We start from the raw sequence: 23,790 nt of genomic DNA, 5'->3' as shown, positions 1-23,790 counted from the left end.
AAAAAGCTTTCGCTGTGAAAACGTATGCCGCTTTCGGCTCAAACCAGGCGTGGAGCGATTTTAAGCCGCAGCCGATTGGAGTTTTTGTTTTTATTTCGCATAAATCCTGTTGATCGAGGATTGGCACTTTGGTAGTTTCATAATTTATTTATATTCATATAAGTGTACAGCTGGATGAATAAGGCACAAGTAAGTATTGTATTTTGAAAATACATTAAAAACTTCATAGAGTTAAGTTTAAGAAATAGCACAGCTATTCAACGAAGAAAGCTAGCCTAGCCTAGCCTAGCCTTTTGGGCACAATGCCACGGGGGCCCATTTCTAAATTCAATTTAGTTTTCGCGAACTATAGTTTTTATTTTCGTTTTAATTTAGTATTTTTTGTTTTGTTTATTTAATATAATAATATTTCTAATATCTATGTTATTAAGTTTGAGTCATTTGGATACATTTTAGGCAGTTTCCGGCAGTAAACTGTGACAAACGAAATAATGAATAAAAACGACGAAAAAATGACAGTATGTGGCTTTTCAGAAAGAATAGTATAAATGCACGGGAAGACAAATGATCAAACATTTTTACTTTTATCAGCATTTGCTGCCTTGCAGCTACGATTGCGTGTGCTTTGAGAGCCTTTAGTCGGACTCTCATTGTGACACACACAGTTACACACATTGGTGCAGAGTGAACAAGAATGCATTTATGTATTGCAGCAGGATAAGCACATTTTCAGGTGGAGTTTAGAAGTAAAGCTGTAAGTCTACTGCTACAAAGTGTACCTCACTACCAGCCTCACAAATTCTTGGGCGCCAATACGAGTATTAGATCTTTGACATTAGCGTTATTATACAGAAATGGTTCTACTTAGGCACTGAAAACGCAAATGAACCTGGGTCATTCGAGCGTTTCAACCGCCACACTTTCGTGGTCACATTTTTTTACGAATTAGCCGTAGATTTTTACGTCATTTTCGATTATTTGTAAGAGTTCCTGTACGTCTACCAGACTGAAAAACTTTATTTAAGAGCCATTACGCACTTTCGACTGGTGAGTCGCCGGCAACTGTGACTTTCTGTAGTTTAAACTAGTGTTTTACGCACTTGGTCGAGCCGACGGACTTAGTCGCCAGAGACCAGTCGACAGTGCGTAACGGTTCTAAATCTTTTGTCATTTTTATAGTAAAGTGTCCTTGAAAATTATTAGGAACAACCGCTTAAATTCCCCATCCCCATCCCGGCTAGGTACTGAAAACCAGGTGCAGCCCGCACCCGGGCCTATAATTAGAAGTTCGTGGTTCGAATTGAAGGCAGTGAGTGAGAGTGAGATCAGTGAGAGAAGGAAGTGAAGGTACTAACTACTACGTAACAATAAATTACGCTAGCTCCCCCACACTACCAGCCTCTCAAATGTTTTTCGCCGCCAACAATAACGCTGCCATCGAGCCGTAACGCACGTGGCCGCGGGTCCCGCGCAAGGCACTCCCAAATTAGTTTCGCACACATGCACCTGTTTTAGTGGGGCCCGTCGGCATGGTAACGAATTGGGACTTTAATTAATTTTAAGCATCTCTATGAAGTGTTTTTCGAAATAACATTTGCATTTCGTTGATTCGGTAAGCCATGGTTAGAACCAAAAATAAACGGCACACTAATGTCTAACCAAAACTTTTTACAAATTATTCCTTTCATAATCAATGTATCATTAGGCCAAATTGCAAATGTTTCAGGATCACAGTTTCTGAAGTAAATGCATTTGGCAAGCATTTGGCAAACTGAAACATATGTGAAACGAATCATTTGTTTTTTTCACAATGCTACAAAACAAATAAAGACTGATCCTTAATTTACACAATATAGTAAGATTTACCAAGACAGTACAGAGACTTGAAAACACAAGTGAATAAACCGACCAGACTGTGTAATTTACCCACACAGTAGGCTACTTCCATGCTTGGTTACCACACTCTAGGCTCGTTGCATTGTATGCTCTTGAATTATAGTTAATGTAACACGGGTGCGATGTTATCCAGCGATGACCCGTAATCATTTGTCAAGCCGGTAACGGCGGCAATTTCAGCAACGCAATAAGGCTACAGTCCGTGATTAAATAAATCTACCCTTTGGGCTCCGGATAGCAAACCTACAGACGTAACAAGGTGATTTATATACCGACCACCAAATTACACTTGAATCTCCGTAGAATTAAGGCCCGCGAACCCTTTACCATTCGTAGCAAGGTCGTCTCAAACCGACGCGTTCAAAGTTCCACCGTCCGACGTAGACAAAGCGGAGTCATCAATATAGGGGAGTTTAGTACTGTCTAAATGCCGGTAGAGGCCAAAGGAAACCACATTAGCAGTAGATTAATATATTGGCCCGTCCCTCACTTATTGGAGTCCTTCGATACACGCAACGCCTATTTGACTTGCTGCGCGTCGTTGGCCTCGCCTGATTTCGGCAGGTCGTGTTTAGATCAGCGATCATGGGACCCGGCCGAACGGAACAGATTCCCTCGTGCGAGTCAAACGTTAATGTTCACATTTATCGTCAATATTAATCCAGTTATTTTTATTGATATTTATATTAATACGCTTGCTCACATTGAAGTAAACTTTTAACTAAATAATAAATGAGATTATATTGTGGAAATTATTTACTAGACAATAACCAGTAGTTAGCCGTAAAGAAGGTACCTATAATAAAGTAAGTACCCACAAAAATGTTAAACACTCGAAGTGTTCATAACGTAAACCTATGTAAGGTATGAAATTAGTACCTACGAAAACCTTATCGCTAAGTATTTCACAAACTGATTCCATATTGTATTCTATAAAATGCAATGCACAAAATAAAATATTGCAACCGAATATTGAAGCAAACAATTGGGGGGTAAACATAGTATAATGGCTCGTTTCACCGCCAAAAATATTACCTCGATTTTGACCGAATAAAGCTATGGATACACTCGTTTATTCAGCCAGTGGTAATTATTCACTTGGATCATTTCAAAGCAAACTACATGTTAATAAAACAGATACACACGCGTCACGGTTCATTTAGTCGTAGCGGACAATTGTTTATTCAGTCTGAATGGCTTAATTGAGAATGTGAATTGACATTATGTATAAATTAATCATAAAGTACATGAAATACTACTCGCGATTTATGGCTTTACCCAGGTTTAAAATTTTCAAGCGAAACTTTGTAACGTTCATTAGATTCCAGGTGTTAGAAGCGATCAACTCGATTTTTGATAAATAATTATTCTTAATTAGACCGAGCACTGTACTAGTCTACGTCTTTACCTAAAAAATACATTTAAAATTTTAGATTAAAATGTATCAGTACTCGGAGGGAAAATTTAAACATAAAATGAAATTACTATGACCCGAGTTGGCGAGTTTTTACTCGTTAAGGGATGCCTTTAATTCTGCTATCTGCAATCATTTGGCTAATTAAAGTAAAGAAGACATAGTTGAGACATAAACAGCAGGTCACAAAAATACTTTTAAAATAATTTTCAATTTATAACCTTTATATAACAAATATCATTGATTAATAACAGTTAAATGAACTAAGTACTACTATATTTAAGTCAAAGTCAAAGTCAAAATATCTTTATTCAATTTAGGCTTTATTAAGCCAAGCCTCTTGTTCTGAGAGGAGGCCTGTGCCCAGCAGTGGAACGTATATAGGCTGGGATGATGAAGCCAAAAAAGAATACAAAAAAAAATCTACCACCGGTTCTAAAAAACCTCTATTGAGAAGAATCCGGCAAGAAACTCAACGAGGTATATTAAAATTTAATGGAATAAACACGCGATTAATTTAATTTTATTTTTATTTAAGTATTTTCAGTTCAGGATAGTTTTATTCAATTTAATGCTTTTTAATATAATATTGGTTAAGGATCAAGGATGCATAATTTTTGTGGTTAAATATACTCGGTAGACATTAATTTCAAGTTAAATTCATCCTTTGTAACATTTTTGTGTAAATGAGAAAGTAGATAGTTCCTAACTCTCTGTTTGTTTCTTTGTACGTCTGTTTGTTGGCTTGGCATCAGCAATTCGGCAATGTGGTGTTTGTACATTGAGGAATAAAATAGTCAACTTTACTTGCAGGAAAAGCGGCATGTTCCTACTGCATAGCGATGAATGGTCCCAAAGGAAGAACAGCGCCGTTCGCAAGACCGGCAATTTTTGCTGATTTGGGACCATTTCGTGACATACAACTTTCTTAATTTTTAATACCTTTTTGTTATGCTACGTTACTTTGTCACGAATTTGATGATTTCTATTTCTATTTCTATGAATGATTTTTGCGCTGCACATGTTGCGAATAACAGCAAACATAAAAATAATTATTGAATTAGGCAAATATATTACGATTATAATTATTATTACATATTATTATTTTGCTACAGAGTCTGCTATACGTTTGAGCTTGAAAATTATAAAATTAGATACGACACGTCATCCCATCACATATCAGTCTTGGTTACATATTTCAATATCGAAAGTTAAAATACCAGCAGCAGCAGCAGCAGGTGGTAGGACCTTGTGCAAAGTCTGCCCGGATTGCTACCACCATCTTGCTCGCTAATCCTGCCGTGAAGCAGCAGTGCTTGCACTCTTGTGTTTCGGCGTGGAGAGTAAGACAGCCGGTGAAATTACTGGCACATGAGGTATCCCATCTTAGGCCTCTAGGTTGGTAACGCATCTGCAATACCCCTGGTGTTGCAGATGTTTATGGGCGGTGGTGATCTCTTACTATCAGGAGACCCACTTGCTCGTTTGCTATCCAGTCGAATAAAAAATAAAATAAAAAATAAACCTACGGGTAAAATGTCGATGTTCAAAATATCGAAAATTAAAATAACAAAATTTTATATGGTCCAATTCATTGTTTAAATAAATATATACAGAACTTCAAAAAAAAATGGTTAGATAACCTACGTCCAATATATCGAAAATATATTTATCTACAAAAATGAAATCGAAGATATAAATATCGAAGTCCAAAATATCGAAGTACAGTTCCAAAGTATCGAATATCCTATGTATGAACTATCACGTGACAGGGTCGACGGAGCTCTGCTTTGCGGAGCTCCTATTCCGTTCAGTTTAGGCGCTTAGCGCCTTGACGCAATACTAACGTGACCTATTGAACAGAAATTACCAAAAATATTTGGTTCGGTTAGGTTAGAACTGTGACCACAACAACGTGATAAAAATGACTAGATTATGTAAAATAAATGCTATTAAGAGAAAGGAGCAATAAATAAACATATTTGTATGTACGATATTTTAATAAAATATAATATGTTGACATTTACAACTTAGATATATTGGCTATTGACATTTTTACTCATTCGATATTTTAATCAATCGACATTTCAATCTTAGACATTTTGACTATAGGTATAACAACTTTCGATATTGTGATACAATCGATATTTTAATTTTCGATATTCAAATATGTAACCATCAGTCTTATCCACTCTAAGTTACATTCTTACTTCTGACTTATTCTGTGGTGCTGAGACGGCATCAAATTATGGGTTCCCTGACCTACTGTGAGATTTTATTTACTGTGGTTAATAAATATTCTACAAAATCAACCGGCTAATTTTCTGAACGATAGCGGGCTAATTAATTATAGTTAGTTACGAGTACTTCGGACACCAACCTTCAGCACAAAGACATTAAAGAATTTCATTTCATCCATGAGGCTTCACTGGTTTTGTTGTCCCACTCGTTTTCGTCTACATTTTTATGCAATAAGGTATTTCTTCGTCGAAGGCAAAACCTAATTTTTTTCACTCCCGTCATCTTCACCTTAATGATGACTAATGACTAATGGTATTCGATATATTTTTTTATCAAGTTTCTTACAATTTATCAAGTGAGATAAGTAAAACACATTTTAAGGAGCTATAGTTATGTTATTTATACAGCCAACTAGGGTTTAATAATTTTAAATGATATTGTAACGGATAACTCACGTCTTAAACCGAGTTTAGCTCGACATGTTTCGGGCTATTTCGTAGCCCTTCTTCTCAGGAGCACGCGACTCGGCGGCTGCCGCAACACGCACACCACGCGCGAGCGGTAAGCGGCGGCAGAGTGAGCTAAACTCGGTTTAAGACGTGAGTTATCCGTTACAATATCATTTAATATGAGTGAGTCTCACGGTAGTTTCATGTTTAATAATTTTATTGAAAAGCTTAGTTTATTCAGTATGAATTTTACACATAGTCATTTTAAACCCTACGTGGGTGGCGGGGGTGACGGATGGAGCCAGCATGAGAATTATTTTCTGGTGCCTCGTCTTAAGCAATCGCCAATAACATAAGTCCTTTCTGAATAAAGTAGCTTATTTGACTACTCTTCTTCGGTGAACCGTCAACTTCCTTGTAATGAAGTTTCTAATGTCTCAAAACTAATTGGGTTATTATTTCGAGAGGTTCAATAGTGTTCAGACTCAAATTTTCAGTTATAAAATTAGAAATATATCGTTTATTGTTTTTAAGTTGCTTAGGATATTATCACTGAAACTTGCGGTAAATACATTTTATTCTATTTTATCTTTTTTTCCACAATAACTTAAATTTTCTGCACAAAAGTCAGTTACGTGGTCAGGTTCGGATTATCCCTGATTACTTTGTAGTATTGTAAAAAATACAAGGTATAGAAAAACTTGCTGTTTAAAACATGGATTGAATGTTCATAATATGATATACCATGCATGCAAACATAAAAAATTAGGACATTGATAAGACTATTTTTTCTACATTTCCCGTTGTTCCAAAATACACCATCATTTTCGTGGTCACACTTATTAAGTATATTTTAAAAAAAAAAAGAGGTCAAACCTCCTGTAAATCCTTTTTTAACTATAAGCAACTTTGAAACTAAGACTGCGTCAATATAACGTATAATGTTTATCGCAAGTCATAATTATTTATCTATAATTAATGTAATAAAGGTTCAGTTAGATTTGCGTCAAAGATCGAGCGTCATTTTCGTTACGGTTGCGACTTGGTAAGTATTGGGTAAATAAATATAATGTTTTACTGGTGCTGTGTCATTTGCAGTTAAGTTATGCAATATTGATTTCATTTGCTTCAAATCTATAGGATATTTACTACAGAGCCGCGAAAGTAAGAGCTTTTCAATTTCGTGGTCATCATTTTCGTGGTCCTATGGGCCACGAAACTGATTAAAGACCACGAAAAAGATGATTTTCCCTACAAGTAGAAAAAATACAGAACACTTTTTATAGAATTTTCTGCTTTTTACAGTGTAATCGTTTATGCCGTTATTGATTTAATTGATTTAAACGAAGAATGGTTGACCGTCAACAACATTTGCTCCAGGTGTGGTTATAGGAATTATGACCAGTGCGTCGCCAATTTTGTTAACTGGCGAGAGGTTCAAGAATTATTTTGCCCTGAATGTACGTGTGAAATGTATATATCTAAATATTAAAAGAAAACTTCGTCATTTAGAGGAGCATTTTGTTGTAACTGTTGAAATCTATTTTAAGGATTACAACACTAAGATTTATTTTAATTATTTGTATGTGGCAACACCTTCTTCTTGATTTCCATAATACACGCAGTAGCACGAAGAGTTTGTTTTTTAATTATTTTTAATATAAAAACCACAGTCAGACCACCTGCTAATAAGTGATTTGTTCATGGTCCTTCAGCGGTAAGGCTGTGCAATAAAATTCTAGTGCTTCGGAGTCAAGGAGCATCAAATCCGTCGAAGTGGGTGAGGCTATCAGTTTCTATAGCTCATCAAGAGAGCGCCGCCATTTTACTTCGCACACAGCGCAGGCAGCGGGCATAGCGCAGCGCGCGCAGTGCAACCGCAACCAACTTCACAGCGAGCGAGCGCCGGCGTCGATCGAGCTGCCAACATCAGCCGTCAAACTGACGGATGGCAACACGCACGTTTCTTCACTAGTTGACGTTTCTCTGGGCGTTTTCTGTGCAACAATCATAAACGCGAGTGTGTTGCTGGCTTTAAGTTGGGAGTTTTCGAACGCGCTTTTTACTGTTACGTTGGCCAAGCATGAGTGTTCTGTGGCGTGTGGCGTGATATACACTTACGACAACTTAAAAAATAAAAACTTTCTTTCGCTTCCTGTTTGCACTAACAAACTAACTTTCTGTTTCGGCCATATTTGCACAATTAACTTTGGCTGGCTGTTTGTGATTTCCTCTCATCTCACGTTCACGTGTTGCAATAAGTTGTTTGTCACATAGAAGAGTGGCTCAATCAAACGTACAAGCGTTTTCTCGTGGGTTGCGACTGCGCCGAAGTATTTTCAGCAATTACGTACCGCGTTCGCCTTGGCAATGGCGGACGAAGAAGCTCCCAGAAAATTGATCGCGCGGCGAGGTGCGCTTAAGGGCATCTTGACGCGAATCAAGCACAAAATTGATGCCGGTCTCGGGGATGCGTCTCTGGAAATGCTAAAGCTAATGGAGGGAAAAGCCGTCAAAACCTTCGGTGAGTACGAAAGCGTTACGCTAGACGTGGGCGACAACGAGGATCCAAGCGCGACCGAATCATGTTTCTATGAATGCGTTGCTGCATTGAGGACACACATTAACTCCAAAACAGAAAGCCAGTCCAATCAAGGTGCCGATGCCAAAGGCGCCGTCTCAGTGTCAAAGCTACAATTACCTAGCATTCAACTGCAACCATTTGACGGCAAATACATGGAATACAAACCATTTATAGAAATGTTCAATGCGTTAGTGCACAATGACAGAGGAATCGACGACATACAAAAATTCTTCTATTTAAGAAGCTTTCTGAAGGGTGAAGCCTACGATTTAATTAAAAATCTTCCTGTGATAGGGTCAAGTTATAGTGAAGCGTTGACAATAATAAATAAACGGTATGACAATAAGCACAAAATGGTTCATGAGCATATCTCTGGCCTTTTCGATTTGCAATGTATAAATAAACCCAATATTTCAGCACTTCGCTCCCTGATTTCTATAACAAACCAGCACTTAGCTGCCTTGAAGAACTTAGGTGAACCCATAGATAGTTGGGATAGCATACTTGTATGCCTGCTTGCAAAGAAACTAGATCCAATAACGAGTAGGGCATATCACTTAGAGCGTGACAATTCTGTGCAACCAACATTTAATAATTTTATTAAATTTCTTGAAGATCGAGCTCTTGCTCTGGAGAACAGTGACAGCGGGATCGACTATGCTGACAGCAAAAGCAAACCATCCACTTTTTCCAAGGTGGCAAATGTTGTGGTGAAGGAGGTGAAATGTCTCTTCTGCAGTAAGTCTGATCACAAAATATTTGCATGCCCCAAGTTTGTGTTGGCCTCCATCAAGGAGCGCCTAGCCTTTGTCAAAGACAAAGAACTATGTCACACATGCCTGAATGGTCATAGAGGTAGATGCAAATTCCACTTCAAGTGTCAACAATGCAAACAAAATCATAATTCTCTTTTGCATTTAGATAGTGACCAAGACACATTGAGCGAGGCAAAGCCTTCTGTCAAGAAATCCTCGAATGTGTCATTAAATTCTGTCAGTACTAAAACTCATGTGTTGTTACCAACCGCAAAGGTTAAAATAGTCACTAAACATGGTAAAGAAATCACAGTAAAGGCCTTGTTGGACTCGGGTAGCCAAACATGTTTCATCACAGAAAAGGTGGCTAAGCAGCTAGGCATAAAATTACTGCCCAGTTCAACTGATATTTTAGGCATTGCAAATACAGAAAAAACCATCAAATATTCAGTACAGTTGGACATATTTTCATGTGCTTATCCCTATAAAGTAAGCACCAATCTCTTGGTAATAGACAATATAACTACAAATTTACCACAAAGTCCCATTGATATTTCCAAAATTCAGATCCCCACAAATATAAAACTAGCAGATGACACATTTCACACCACAAGCGAAATTGATATTTTATTGTCCGCTGATATTTTTTTCCAGGCGCTGCTGCCCCAGCCTGAGCTCCTACACCGTGATGCTGCACAGCCAAGCCTGGTCCACACACAGTTTGGTTGGATTGTAGGAGGTAGCGTCCCAAGCTCACTTCAAAGTTCTGCTGTTGCTCTTTTCTGTCAAGAATGTCAGTCTGACATCAGTAACACAATAAATAAATTTTGGCAAACAGAAAAGGCTCCAGAAATATATGCGGAACATACGTCTGAGCAGCAGTATTGTGAAAAATATTTTGCAGAAACAGTAAAATTAAACAATAATAAATTCACAGTGTCAATGCCCTTGAAAATACCTATTTATGATGTAAACAATACATTAGGAGATTCTTTTAGTCTTGCCCTAAAAAGATACCTTAATTTGGAGAAGAAGTTGCAAAAAGATCATCAATTATACAAAGACTATAAGAATTTTATTGATGAATATGTTGATTTAGGACACGGTTCCTATATAGATATTTCTTTGTATGATCTTTCTGCAGATCCAGTTTACTTCTTACCCCACCACGCAGTGATCAAACAAGATGCGATCACCACTAAATTAAGAACCGTATTTGACGGCTCAATGAAAACAAGCAACAAAATTTCATTAAATGACATATTGTACAATGGGCCAATAGTACAGAAAGAGCTCTTTGATATTTTACTTTCATTTAGAGTTCATAAATATTTCTTTACCTGCGATATCAGACGTATGTTTCGGAATATATTTATTCAAAAAGAGCAACGCTCATTGCAAAACATTCTCTGGCGAAACAATCCAGATGAGCCTATACAATGTATTCAATTAAATACCATCAGTTACGGACTGAAGAGCTCGTCCTACCTAGCCACGCGATGCCTAAAAGAGCTAGCTACAAGGTATGAAAATGAATATCCCCTTGCTAGTTCCGTGCTATTAAATTCTACATACATAGATGACGCTCTTTATACGGACGACAACCTAGCAAACATAATTGATACTAAAAAACAATTAATTGAAGTGCTTAAAAAAGGAAGCTTCGAATTGCATAAATGGGCTGCCAATAACAAGTCAATCTTGGCAGACATTCCGGAGCAACAACAGAACGTCCAAGTAGAGCTAAAAAAGGACATCAAAACTTTAGGTGTTAATTTTGACATTGCCGCAGATTCATTCATACTTTCATGTCCTGTCTCCAAACAAGTCCCCAAAACAAAGAGACAAATTTTAAGCTTCATCAGTCAATTCTATGATCCATTGGGTATTGCTGGACCAATCTTTGTCCAGGCCAAAATCATAATGCAAAAGCTGTGGCTATCAAATGTAAATTGGGATTCCATTCCCCCCACCAATTTTGCAAAAGGAATGGCTACAATTCTACACTGATTTGCAAGAAATGAAGCCAATCACTATTAAAAGAAATGTTAGTGTAGATGACTGTCAATCGGCTCAAATTATTGGATTTGGAGATGCATCAATTCTAGCCTTTGGTGCAGCAATATATTTGAGAGTCACTGATAAGCAAGAAAATGTAACTATGACTCTGCTATGTTCTAAGTCACGAATAGCACCCAAAGATAGTAAACTGTCTGTGCCCAGACTAGAATTAAATGCTGCATTATTAATGGCAAAATTAAGTACAAGAGTATACAACACCTTGATAACAAAGTTACCAATCCAAAGTGTACATCTTTTCAGTGATTCTCAGGTAGTTCTGGCCTGGCAAAGAACGGATCCTGCAAAACTCAATGCCTATGTTGCAAACAGGGTTAAATTGATGAATGAATATACAAAGTCATGTCAATGGTCATATATAAAAACGGACCAAAATCCAGCCGATTGTCTAAGTAGAGGGCTGAGCCCTAGCAACCTACAAGACAACCAACTGTGGTGGTGTGGGCCTACGCACCTCTCTGACCCCAAATTTAACTTTAATGAAAATTCATTAGAAATACCCAATGACTTACCTGAGGTTAAAGGTCAAAAGCGCGACGAGCTGGTGTGTGCAGCATCACAGAGCAAACCGGTAACATTTTATAGCTACTTGCTAGAAAAATATTCCAATATAAATAAAGCAGTCCATGTACTTGCTTATATAATAAGATTTTGCCAAAATTCAAAGCCAGGTTCTGTAAAGGTAAAGCACAATTTTGTCACATATGCAGAATCTCAGCAAGCATTGCATTTATTCATCAAAGATGAACAATCAAAGTATTTTGAAAAGGATCTAGCTTCCTTGCAGGCAGGTAGACGAGCGTCAACCTATCTACATTCAAAAAATCCCTTTGTAGATGCCAATGGCATATTAAGAGTAGGTGGCAGGCTGCAACACTCATCATTGCCCTATAGCCAGAAACATCAGATGATTTTACCTAAAGAATCTAAATTGACTCGCCTAATTATTGAAAATGAGCACTTAAAATTATTACATGCTGGCCAAAGGGAAATATTGAGTAGTCTGCAACAACGCTACTGGATAGCTAATGATATACGAATTGTAAAAAAGTTTGTAAGTAAATGTCTCGCATGTTTTAGATTAAAAGGTATTACTGCAAAACAGCTGATGGGGTCATTGCCCTCTGGTAGAGTTAATGCTGATCGTCCTTTTCAAAAGGTCGGAGTGGACTTCGCTGGACCTATTATGATCAAGCAATCGAGAGCAAGAAGCGTTTTAACAACAAAAGGATATATTGCTGTATATGTATGTTTTGTCACCAAAGCTATACATTTAGAGCTGGTGTCAGATTTAACTACCGATACCTTTCTAGCTAGCTTCAAGCGATTCATTGCAAGGCGTAATGTTCCGACGGAAGTCCACTGCGACAACGCAGCTACCTTTAAGTCTGCAAATAGTCAGCTATGTGAACTCTATAAATTACATAATTCTAAATGTCATCAAATACAAGTGCAAAATGCAACCGCTAAGTTAGGAATAAGCTTTCATTTCATTCCCAGTTACTCGCCTGTATTTGGTTCCTTATGGGAAGCGGCGGTAAAAAGTGTAAAATATCATTTGAAGCGAGTGCTAGGATCACACGTATTAACATACGAAGAAATGTACACTGTGTTAGTTCAAATAGAGAGTATTTTGAACTCGAGACCAATAACTCCAATGTCATCAGATGTAGAGGATCTTTCCTTTCTAACACCTGGTCATTTTTTGACTGGAGCGCCATTGACTTGCTATCCTGAGCAGGATATCACAAATCTACCTGATAACAGGCTTAAATTTTGGCGAAAATGTACTGCATTAAAACAGCACTTTTGGAGATATTGGTCCAAACAATACCTAAATGTATTGCAAAATCGTCCAAAATGGAAGGACTCCTTACCAAATGTGCAGGAAGGAGCTCTTGTTATCTTACGCGAGATGGACACTCCTCCAATGACCTGGCCCATGGCTAGAGTGACAAAAACCTTTCCTGGACATGATGGTAAAGTTAGAGCCTTAGAAGTAAAAAAGGCTAATGGTAAAGTGCATAAAACTTCTATCACTAAAGTATGTTTACTACCTATAGACTAGTTCTCATTGAAGTACTGAATTGCCAATAAAATTGTACTTACCTTTAATGTATTACATAATTATAATTACATACATGTAATATTCTAAGTTGCACATTGCATGAATAATTGAGATAGGTAAAGATTAATGCTTATCTGGTCTCACTAAGCGCATTTATGTTTTATTTTACTACTTAATAATAGTAGTTTAGCCTTCAAAACACTTGTTTTACATAGCTCTTATTAAGTTATTAATAAGATAAATTTAAAAGCTAAAAATTTCCTTAAAAGTTTACAGTCCACTTTGCTAGCTATCTCAAGTTATGTAACACTAAAATGTTTTGTATGGCTGACATTAGTTAAGTTTTGATCTCTTAGGATCTATCTATTGTAAGAGTAATTTTGATTTAATTAATCTCTCTTTATATAATCTTTCATTCCTGCTTGTGGAATATGTTGAAATCTATTTTAAGGATTACAACACTAAGATTTATTTTAATTATTTGTATGTGGCAACACCTTCTTTCTTGATTTCCATAATAAACGCAGTAGCACGAAGAGTTTGTTTTTTAATTATTTTTATTATAAAAACCGCAGTCAGACCACCTGCTTAACAGTGATTTGTTCAGTAACATAATTTCGTTCTGGTTTACCGTAGACCTGCACGGGGGGGAAGGTATTGAAAACTGTTTTGGTTTGTGAGTTGAAGTTATTAATCTTACTTTAATTAAGTAATTTCTAGATAGTATTTAAAAGGTTACAAAAATGACAATTTGAAGTCGTCATTTTCGTGGTCAAGTTTTAATTTTTTTTTTATATAGATATCGATTGTCTATTTCTGTTGATACCTGATTAATTAAATAATGCTTATTCGTTTTCTCATTATGATCAGATTTTTCATTCAAATAGTACAATTATAAGATTTTAAAATAAACAAAATGTTCTTTTTCGTGGTCTCGATGCTCATTTTCGTTACCGTTAAAATTGGATTTTTGCTTTTTTTAACCAAAATAAACTTTATCGATCTCTTATAATATAAAGCATCTTATCGGTACATATCCTTATGTTCAAAATAAAACAGACCACATCAAAATGTGTGTTTTTATTTCTGTAACATTTCTCTTACACCTCAAATAATTACCCAATTCAGAACATTTTTACTTGTTTAAAACTTTCAAATTATTTACAAGATAATACGAGGCTATTTGCCCAAGTTTTAGAATGTCAAATCATTTATTAATCTACTGCGCTGGACGGGCTGTCGGCCAATTTTACCTTAACTGACTGTCCTTCAAGTTCAACTTAATTATCAACTCGTAGCAACTTGAACGTTGAATGTTTGACCCTCTTTTTAGGTAGTTCAATTTTAAGATGTCAAAGCTGTTGACGAGATGCTGTGGGTTAAGTTTAGCTTGAGTATTATATCCACTACTACTTCAAAAAAACGAGAGATAAAATGGTAGAACATTTTAACTTTTTTGTATATCTGTGTCCTTATAACCTTTGGGCTTTCGGCTTTTAAGCCATGGTGGCCTAGTGGTTTGACCTATCGTCTTTCAAGCAGAGGATCGTGGGTTCAAACCCCGGCTCGCACCTCTGAGTTTTTCGAAATTCATGTACGTTTGTGTTGTGTTGTGTGCATGTTGCATGTTACAATTTTGAAGTTTACCACTAGCTTTGCGGTGAAGGAAAAACATCGTGAGGGAACCTGCACACACATGCGAATCAAATCAATGGTGTGTGTGAAGTTCCCAATCCGCCCTGGGCTCGCGTAGGAAATGCGGCCCAAGCCCTCTCATTCTGAGAGGAGACCTGTGCCCCAGCAGTGGGACACTTATAGGCAGGGATGCTGAAGCTTTGGGAGCACTCTTGCTAAGAACTAAATAATGTCACGACTCTTAAACATCTGCTGCCGTAAATACGGAAACGAAGGACGGATAATTAAATATATAAGGGAATGCAAATGGTTATTTTACAGAAAAACCTAAAAAAAAATACGTACGCAAAGCTTAAAAATGTTTAAGTTTCTCTTTTATAGCATAACTAACTGTTCGGCAACAAGTAATCCTTTTCCACCGTTATTTTTAAGGGTGAAAAAGATTTAAATGATAGATCACCCTTATCGTAATTTCACAAAATTGACAATAAAAATTCCAAATTCAAAAGTTACTTTTCTATCGCACCCATGACATGAAAGCATCTCGCTTAGCCAATTACGTCTTCCCTTTCAGCAGTTGCCCAAGTTACAGTAACATTTAATAATTAATATAATTAAATTTAAACGTATCGGACTTTGTACTTAAGCTTATTTAAAAATTTAGTGCAAGTTCTCCGCTGGAGTTGGGAGAGGGCCCCCTACGAGCGCGAGCCTTCACTCTTAATTATTACTTTGGGAAAATTAAGACTGTCGTTTAGTCCAGAGTGCCCGGAGGTTGCGGCTCTCTTTCATTTATCTAAATGTGCTTTATATCTTAGAGAGCGTGCCGAGAACCATTTCAGGCATGGAGAGGACGTGTGCTCAAATAAATTTAAATTGGTTTCGGTTTTACTACTAAAAATATTCTATAGAACCATTTTTATAGAAGACACCGGCCAAGTGATTGTTGGGCCACACGTAGTGTCAGTAGGGTAAACTACCAATATGTGGCAAATTTACAGTATTATCTTTTGATCAGATATTATAGTCAAAATACCACGCACAGGACTTATCACGCTAACACACACGAGTAATATTTACCTCGACGTTTCGGCAACATTACAGTGACCGTGGTCACGAGTAGACTGCAGTGTGGGGTGTCAAGTCTGCCTAGCAGCGCGATTCCTTCGAACTACCCGCACGTGATCACAAATAGTACAGGCACTCGTATCACGAACTACCCGCATTTGGTCATTTTTATTTGTCACCCCATCACCATCATCATCATCTTCCGATATTATTCTTCAAATTGTAAAGCTTACTTAGCTGTGATAGTTTTTCTTTTAAATTCATTATATACTGACATCCGCCTCCTTCTTGGCCACTATTAGATTCTAATCTGCATCTTAAGAAGAGTAGTGATGTAATAGTTTTGTGGTATAGTAATGCTGTTAAAACCTCCAGTAATCAAAATTTAGAACCATGCAACGAAAGTACCCAAATGGAAATTATTTTCATATTTCACATTCTCATTTAAAATTTTGACAGTTACACTGTCACGGAATGGTTGATTATGTGCTTCATTTTGCTTCTAAAATAATTGTTTGTATTCAGAATGATTGGCATTTGTTTTCTAGTACCTACTTCTAATAGATTGAATTCGACGGTTAAAATAAGAAGTAAGATTAAAGTAAGAAGTGGAAGTGTACTTTGACTTACTTCGGGTTAAGTTTTAATTAGTCGTCTTGTAATATGATATTTAAATATGGCAATTCTAACTAGGATGCTATTAATTTTAATCTTGAACAAGTCGAATAAATAATTTTATCCAAATTGGCTACATTATATTTAGTAGCTATGTAATGACAATTTCATCTTTTCTGTTTCTAGGCTATACAGGGTGGAAAGAATCAATGGGCCCTGGAGGGCAACTACCTTAAATTCTTTAGTTAGCTAATTGTACTGAAAGGAATCATTTCTTTATTTTTAAAAAGAAACAAAACTGTGTTCAAAGATCTTCTAAACTTCCCTTGTCTCACCCGGGAATCGAACCAACTAAAAATTTAAAAAATAAACACTCGCTTTTTTATTATAAAAATCGATAGGATTATTGTTCAGGATAAAATTTATCTAAAAATATTTGGCCTTATACTCATCTGTTGTATGAGATATTATGAAATAGAATATTTATTAACAGTACCTAGTACTGTTCACTTGTAACAAGTAAATGATACCCACGTTATAATTTTCTTATCTCTCTAACACCCAAAGACATCATAATCAGGAAGTACAAGCTTGCTAATTTTATTTATCTCTCAGTACCTTATTGAACACTTCGATAAGACGGTCCCACCGGAAGACCAGCGCTAGCTCCTGAGCCGGCATTATGCTGAGGTGGGTCCGTTTCGTGAATGGTAACTGCTTTCCTTGTCTGTGTTATTTATTTATGTAATCGTTCAAGTTTGTTACTTTTCCGAATAAATGTATTTTCTTTCTTTCTTTCATAAGAAAATCTTTAAATGGTAATTAATAATAAATCTATGCATAATTCCTTCTTACATGAGGCGTTTTGACGAAAAGTTTAAAAATGGAACGTATTTTTTTATGCAACGCGGGGCAAACAAGTCCCAAATCCTATTGATTCGTATGATAAAATATTTTATTTTTAAAATTTTAGTTGGTTTCATTCCCGGGTGAGACAAGGGAAGTTTAGAAGATCTTTGAATGCAGTTTTGTTCAATTTTAAAAATAAAGGAATGTTTCCTTTTAGTACAATTTAGCTAACTAAAGGATTTAAGGTAGTTGCCCTCCAGGGCCCATTGATTCTTTCCACCCTGTATATCGTCCTAATATATTTTTTATGTATTCAATAATATGTCCCACTGTTGGGCAAAGCCCTACTCTTTCCTCCACCACTCTCCCCTATCTTAGGCATGCACCTGCCAATCAAGCCGAAAAGCGCTCAGGTCATCCCGCCATCTCCTCTTGGGTCTGCCTCTGCCTCTACCTTTAGCCATCCCTCGAAATGAAATTTTTAGTGTACAAAAATTTCACTGTCATAAATACACTAATCATAATTTATTATTCATGTCACTACTCCACCGCACCCTAGTTCCCGGTACCGACGCCTCAAAGTAATGATGCATACTAGGCACTACATCCCGTTAAGTACATTACCTATTGTAAGTGTTCTTTGAGGTGCCTACATAGTGTCGAGGAATCTGCGCTCTTACTCTAATTATGAGACTCGTGTGTACGAAGCTTTATATTCTATTAGGTTTATTAGAGGCGTGTGTAAAGGGCGCCAGTGTTTGACATAAAAGACATCTCACTTGCTACTCGTACAAGTTATTCTGTTTCTTTTTACGCGTTTTTGGAATAAATTGAGCAACAATTTTAAGTTCTTCATGTTTTATTTTTAAGTTGTCTTTGTCATTTTAATTCTATTAGAATATCACTAACACTTTCCGTTTGACTAAAAATAAGACAATATATTGAATCAGGCGTTACTTTGCGGAGGTCCATATCAATGAACTAAAAGAATTTCCTTGCTCACCCATGACCAGGTAAATTTAGTTTCATCTCCCTTGCTACGGCTTGGATCTAATTTCAGCAATGGTTAATAAAACATGCCTTGACAGTAAATAAATAAAAATCAAGGTAGTTTTGAAGGACGGTTAAAAAAATTATTAATAATTTGTGGCTAGTTTTGTTTTGTTTCATAAAACATATGTGGGTACTTGGGGAGTTACAGTGACAAATTAAAACGGTGGTTGTGGTTCGTCAGTCTAACAACTGGTAGCATGGTGTACGGTTGTGTCACTCTGAAGATGAGCTCTGGTTGAGTTCGAAACGCGTCAGTGTAGTGTGGTGGTGGTGATAGATGGCTTTGTGTGATTTGTGTGTGTTCTTACAGTGTGGAGGTGGAGGAACTGCATGAACACGCATATTTTGCATAAGCTTAGCTATCGTAAGGTCGCGGGTGAGCAAGGAAATTCTTTTAGTTCATTAAAAATAAGACAACCTATTTTTAATTCATAATGTTTTATAGTGCAAGTGCAGCTAGAACAGTTTTGAGCGGAAAACACTTTGCAGATTTGACATTTCGAAGTAATAATTAGTATTGGTTTTATATTTTATGGTGGTTTTAGAACGTGCACTCCATTTTTTTTGTATCAAGTCGAAAGTTAAAACTTTGCAAAAGAAAAAGAAAATCTGTGCCGCTGATATTTTCGCTTGTTTTGTTCCAATTTTTATTCTACGGCCCCTTTTCTCGGTCTGTGCCTATGTGTAGAAACGAACGTGACATGAGCGTAATCAAGTTACGCTGACTTCCACCAATTAAGGGAGTTTCTTGAAGGAGAAACTGAAATTCTGTGCCCTTTGTTTTGAACGCTTTCATCTAAATTAGAAGGTTTTCGTCGGGTATTACACGGAAGGTATTGGCATCGTCCGCAAATGTCATTACTTATTAATGTTCTGTACAAACGTATAGATCTATGTTCATTACGTTACATCTCTTGATTGAACACCATCTCGGGTTATACTCGTATTTCACGTCAATTTGTTTTATTTAATACAAAAATGAAGCGAAATGTTAACGTGAAAAGCAATTCCTTGATTAAATAACAATATAATGTTAAATATTAATTTAATGGTTAACCATTTACCTGTGAGATTTCATTTGCAGCGTGCAAATTGCGGTCGGCGTGATTTTCATTAATGTTGTGGCCAAATTTGGAATCGCGCGATTTGTGCGGGTATTGACTGGTTTAGCAGTGTACGGATATAATTTGAAATGTGTGAGGTGTGAATAAATATTATTAATCTATGCTTTAGTCTATTAGCCCGACATGTTTCAAGTGTTTCTTACGCCTATAACCACAGCTCTGGGAGCAGCCTTCTGTACAGGTCTTTTGTTATAACTGGTTCAGCAGCGAAACGGTTTCAGCGAAAGTTTGTCCCCTAAATTTTATATGCTCAAACAAACAAAAAAACACTCTTTAGCTTGCATTTCAAAATCCTTGAATTTAACAAAATTTTCACACGAAGAAAATGTAAAAGATAAACGGAACTGCTCGGTTTATCTCCTCCTACTTACATTATGTTAACACACGTTCTTATTTTGAGCTATGTTTTTTGTTTCCCGTATGCATTCTCGTATGTTTCGGAGCGGCTGTCACACGCCCGCCTTGGCAGGAAGCTATTGTACTTAAACATATTTTCAGTCCGCGCGCACTTATAAATATTTATGAAAACCCTGTCCGAATTAAATCCAGTCTGAGCGTTTACGACGTCGTATTGTTCTCGTTTTTGGGTCCCGTGGAAAGTTCGCAAACAGTATTATTGGCCCGCGGCACCATTCAAAGTAAAATCAATGACTGGCGAGAATCAACGAAAGGAATATTAGCCTTTGAGAGTCTTGTTTAAGTAGCGCTTATTGGGTTGACTTGTTTTTAACGTTAAATACCAAAGTTTGACCGGACTTTTATTTGATTTGTCAGAGATATAGAACAGCATATAAATATAGGTAAACTCAGTTACTACGAATACAAACTCAAACGATTTACCTAGTCATTTTAAGACCTTGCGAACAAAAATACATTTTGTGTTTGTTTGAACCGATATAATCCCATATAAATAAATATCATAAAAGCGCCGAAATGTTGTATCCACCATCTTATAGTGATATGTGTAAAAATTTAACGATTTAATGAAATACAATATTTTTACCTCGCTTCTCCAGTACTAACCCGCTTTATATGAACCTCCGAAAAGTAACGCCAGAAGCAATCATTTTTATAAATTTATCCTTTATTTTCACTCGGCTAAAAAATAAAACAATATACCTAGTTATTGACATTGAATGATTAACGTTTTGTAGGTAATAGTTTTATGCAACAAACACCGTATTCTGACAAAATGATCCCCGAAATTGATTTCTGTATTCGAAATTCCACAGTCGGCTCAATCTGCCATGCGTTGACTGACACGTGGGTTATCTTTTGCAAATTCAGCCGCACCAAAACTATATTGTTTCAATAAACAGGCAGTTCAACTTGCTAGGCTGCTCTGTTCTGTAGTAACGTTCGGAACAATTGTTTGAAGTTTGATTCAAGCAAGGTAATTTCATTCGCCAAATGTTTACCTTCAATGCGTGTTCATGAAAGTTTCAGTTCCCGCTTAATATTATTCAGGAACGCGTTAGTGACGCTTGCGCCGCGCCCCTCGACGCGGAATCAATAATCCTTTAACACACATCCTTCAAAATCCATTTATGAAATATCACATAAAACAGTCCACAGGCTATTTTATTTATTCTTACCCGTACGGAGACAGAAAGGAAGATCAAATAGCCTTTGTCCTCCCCCTCTTTACTTATTCAAACAAAATTACATATGCCCGCTTCTGGATCGCCATTGCCCGAAATTTTACGCGTCGGAGATAGTGTCATGAATATAAATCTATCGTAAAGGACACCGCAGAGAGGCTAGCCCAGTTTACGGTATAGCTCACTTTGCATTCTTTGTACAGCGGCCCTTTATGGTCGCTTTATAGACTTCGGTCCTTTTGCATAAAGCCTCAGCGCTGAGAAAAGTTTGCGTTTGCGAGAGTGGCGAGTCCTCCGCTTGAACCGCTTACGACTATTTCGCCGGACACCGAGCTCCGTAAAAACGACCGGACGCTGTTTACTTTTACACCTTGTCGTTTATTGAAGCTACAGACAACTACTAGTCGATGCAGACTAGATCTTTATTTTTGCGAACGAACTGTTTGCGCTAATTCAGCAAGAGCTTTCCATCTAGTTTTACATAAGTCAATCAAATCAGCCCCATAACTGTCGATTGTCCATACAATCGAGGTAATAACAAGAACAAGACTTTTACTTGAATTGTAACAACTGCTATGTATAGGTTAACTAGCTTTTGCCCGCGACTTCGTCCGCGTGTACTTTAGTTATAATGGGCATATGTTTTAATTAACCCCCGTTATAATTGTGACATTTGCATATGTGTGCATAGCGAAGTACTGCCGTAAACGATAGGTAACAGTTTACTAAAATACTTCGCTATAAACAACATTTTTTACCAGCTTTGAAGCTGGTTTACAAAAAGTTTTATGCAAAGCACGAGAGTAAATTAATTATCTCGCCGGAAGAGAACCAAATCTTACTCTAGAACCCGAAGTATATATTCGAATTTGCACTGTACATAATATTTTGAAAATTAGGTAAAAGATAAATAAGAAAGGATAATCACACAAAAATTACGCTTATATTAATATTATTGATTTTATTATGCACAACCCGATGAGTAGGTAATCTTTAAGAAAGAGACCTACTGCATAATTATTTGCAAATTTATTTCACACATCATTTTAGATATCAATTTGATTTCCACATTTTATGTATACATTTTGTATGAAAAATCCCCTCCTCTATTGAAGTCGCCAACACCATACGGATCATTTTAAATTGTTACCAGCCATATTTTTAGTCTAGAAATAAGGAAGTCTCATAGAAGCTCCCCCCTAATAAGTCGAAAGCTACTTCTTCTTTCTTTATCTTTGCCTACGCAGATCATTTTTATTTTTAATCAAAACCCTGTAACTATACAAATTTTCATAATGCTAAGTCTAGAAATGAGAAAAATTCCATACAAACTTTATCCATCATTTTACCCCTTTAGGGGTCATTTTATCAATCTCACCTACACAGACAATTTTTTATTGTAATCGAGAACTTATATACCTATTTTCATACCTCTAAGGCCAAAAATGAGAAAATTTCCATACAAACTTCACCCCCCTATTTTACCCCCTTAGGGGATGAATTTCTACACAGATATTTTTTCTAAGAGAACTTCACTATTTTCATACTTCTAAGTCCAGAAATGATAAAAATCCATATAAACTTCACCCTCTATTTCACCCCTTAATGAATTTCAAAAATCCTTTCTCAGTGTTCACTAATCATGGCCCTGTACAAATTTGGGCTGTGCGTTGATCTATAAGTCAGTCAGTCAGTCAGTTTCTTCTTTTATATATATAGATGTGATGCAATGAATAAATAAATAAATAAATAAACACTTTTACTTCAAAATGAATAGTACTATTCTAACCAAACTAACTAAAAGTTAAATAACAATTTAAAATATTTTGCATTGTCAGTTTTTGTCACCTAATACCAGACCACGCGTTAAAAGACTCATGGACTATTTATTCTGTACTGAAATGCTATACAATTAATCGCATCTTACACGCCAGATATTTGACAACATTTTAATGAAAGCTGAGCTAAAAAAAATGTCCTACATGGCTACTGTACCTAACAGTACGGACCTACGGTAACACTTTCAAAGTAGAAGGGCAAAGAAGATACAAGACAGGCGAAATCACCACTGTCCATGGATACCTGTAATACACAAGAAATCTTTCTTTAGGATAGATTATTGCCAATTATGCTTCTAAATACTTACAAAGTGAACCGTTGCAATTTATCAGCGGATAAATATAGAGGAAGTAAAGGTGGCGCTCGCTCGATGTTTAGCGCCTCAAGCGATCTCTGTTAACTATTAATCCTATTTTCTCTTCCCGGAGATAACGAAACTCATTTAAGATATCTCGCGATCGCTCCTTTCAGGCGTTTTAGGGTGCAGTGAGACCTGACACAGGCGGCTGTGGAGTCGCAC

The 23,790-nt window shown here is 36.6% G+C and overlaps 1 protein-coding gene and 1 long non-coding RNA gene across 2 annotated transcripts in view; both read left to right on the top strand.

Moving 5' to 3' along the window:
• Positions 1-23,790, top strand: part of LOC141429691 (semaphorin-2A-like) — a 526,100-nt gene that overhangs the window by 189,596 nt on the left and 312,714 nt on the right. The gene's annotated exons all lie outside the window — the stretch shown is intronic.
• LOC141429416 (uncharacterized) lies at positions 8,493-11,227 on the top strand. The gene is made up of 3 exons (XR_012451533.1): positions 8,493-8,524; positions 9,200-9,322; positions 9,994-11,227. It is a non-coding gene; the product is annotated as an uncharacterized lncRNA (long non-coding RNA).

Source organism: Choristoneura fumiferana, chromosome 7, assembly GCF_025370935.1.
Source record: "Choristoneura fumiferana chromosome 7, NRCan_CFum_1, whole genome shotgun sequence".
Taxonomy (NCBI): domain Eukaryota; kingdom Metazoa; phylum Arthropoda; class Insecta; order Lepidoptera; family Tortricidae; genus Choristoneura; species Choristoneura fumiferana.
The sequence above is the reverse complement of the archived record's forward strand: the minus strand, read 5'-3'. Positions and strand labels throughout refer to the sequence as shown.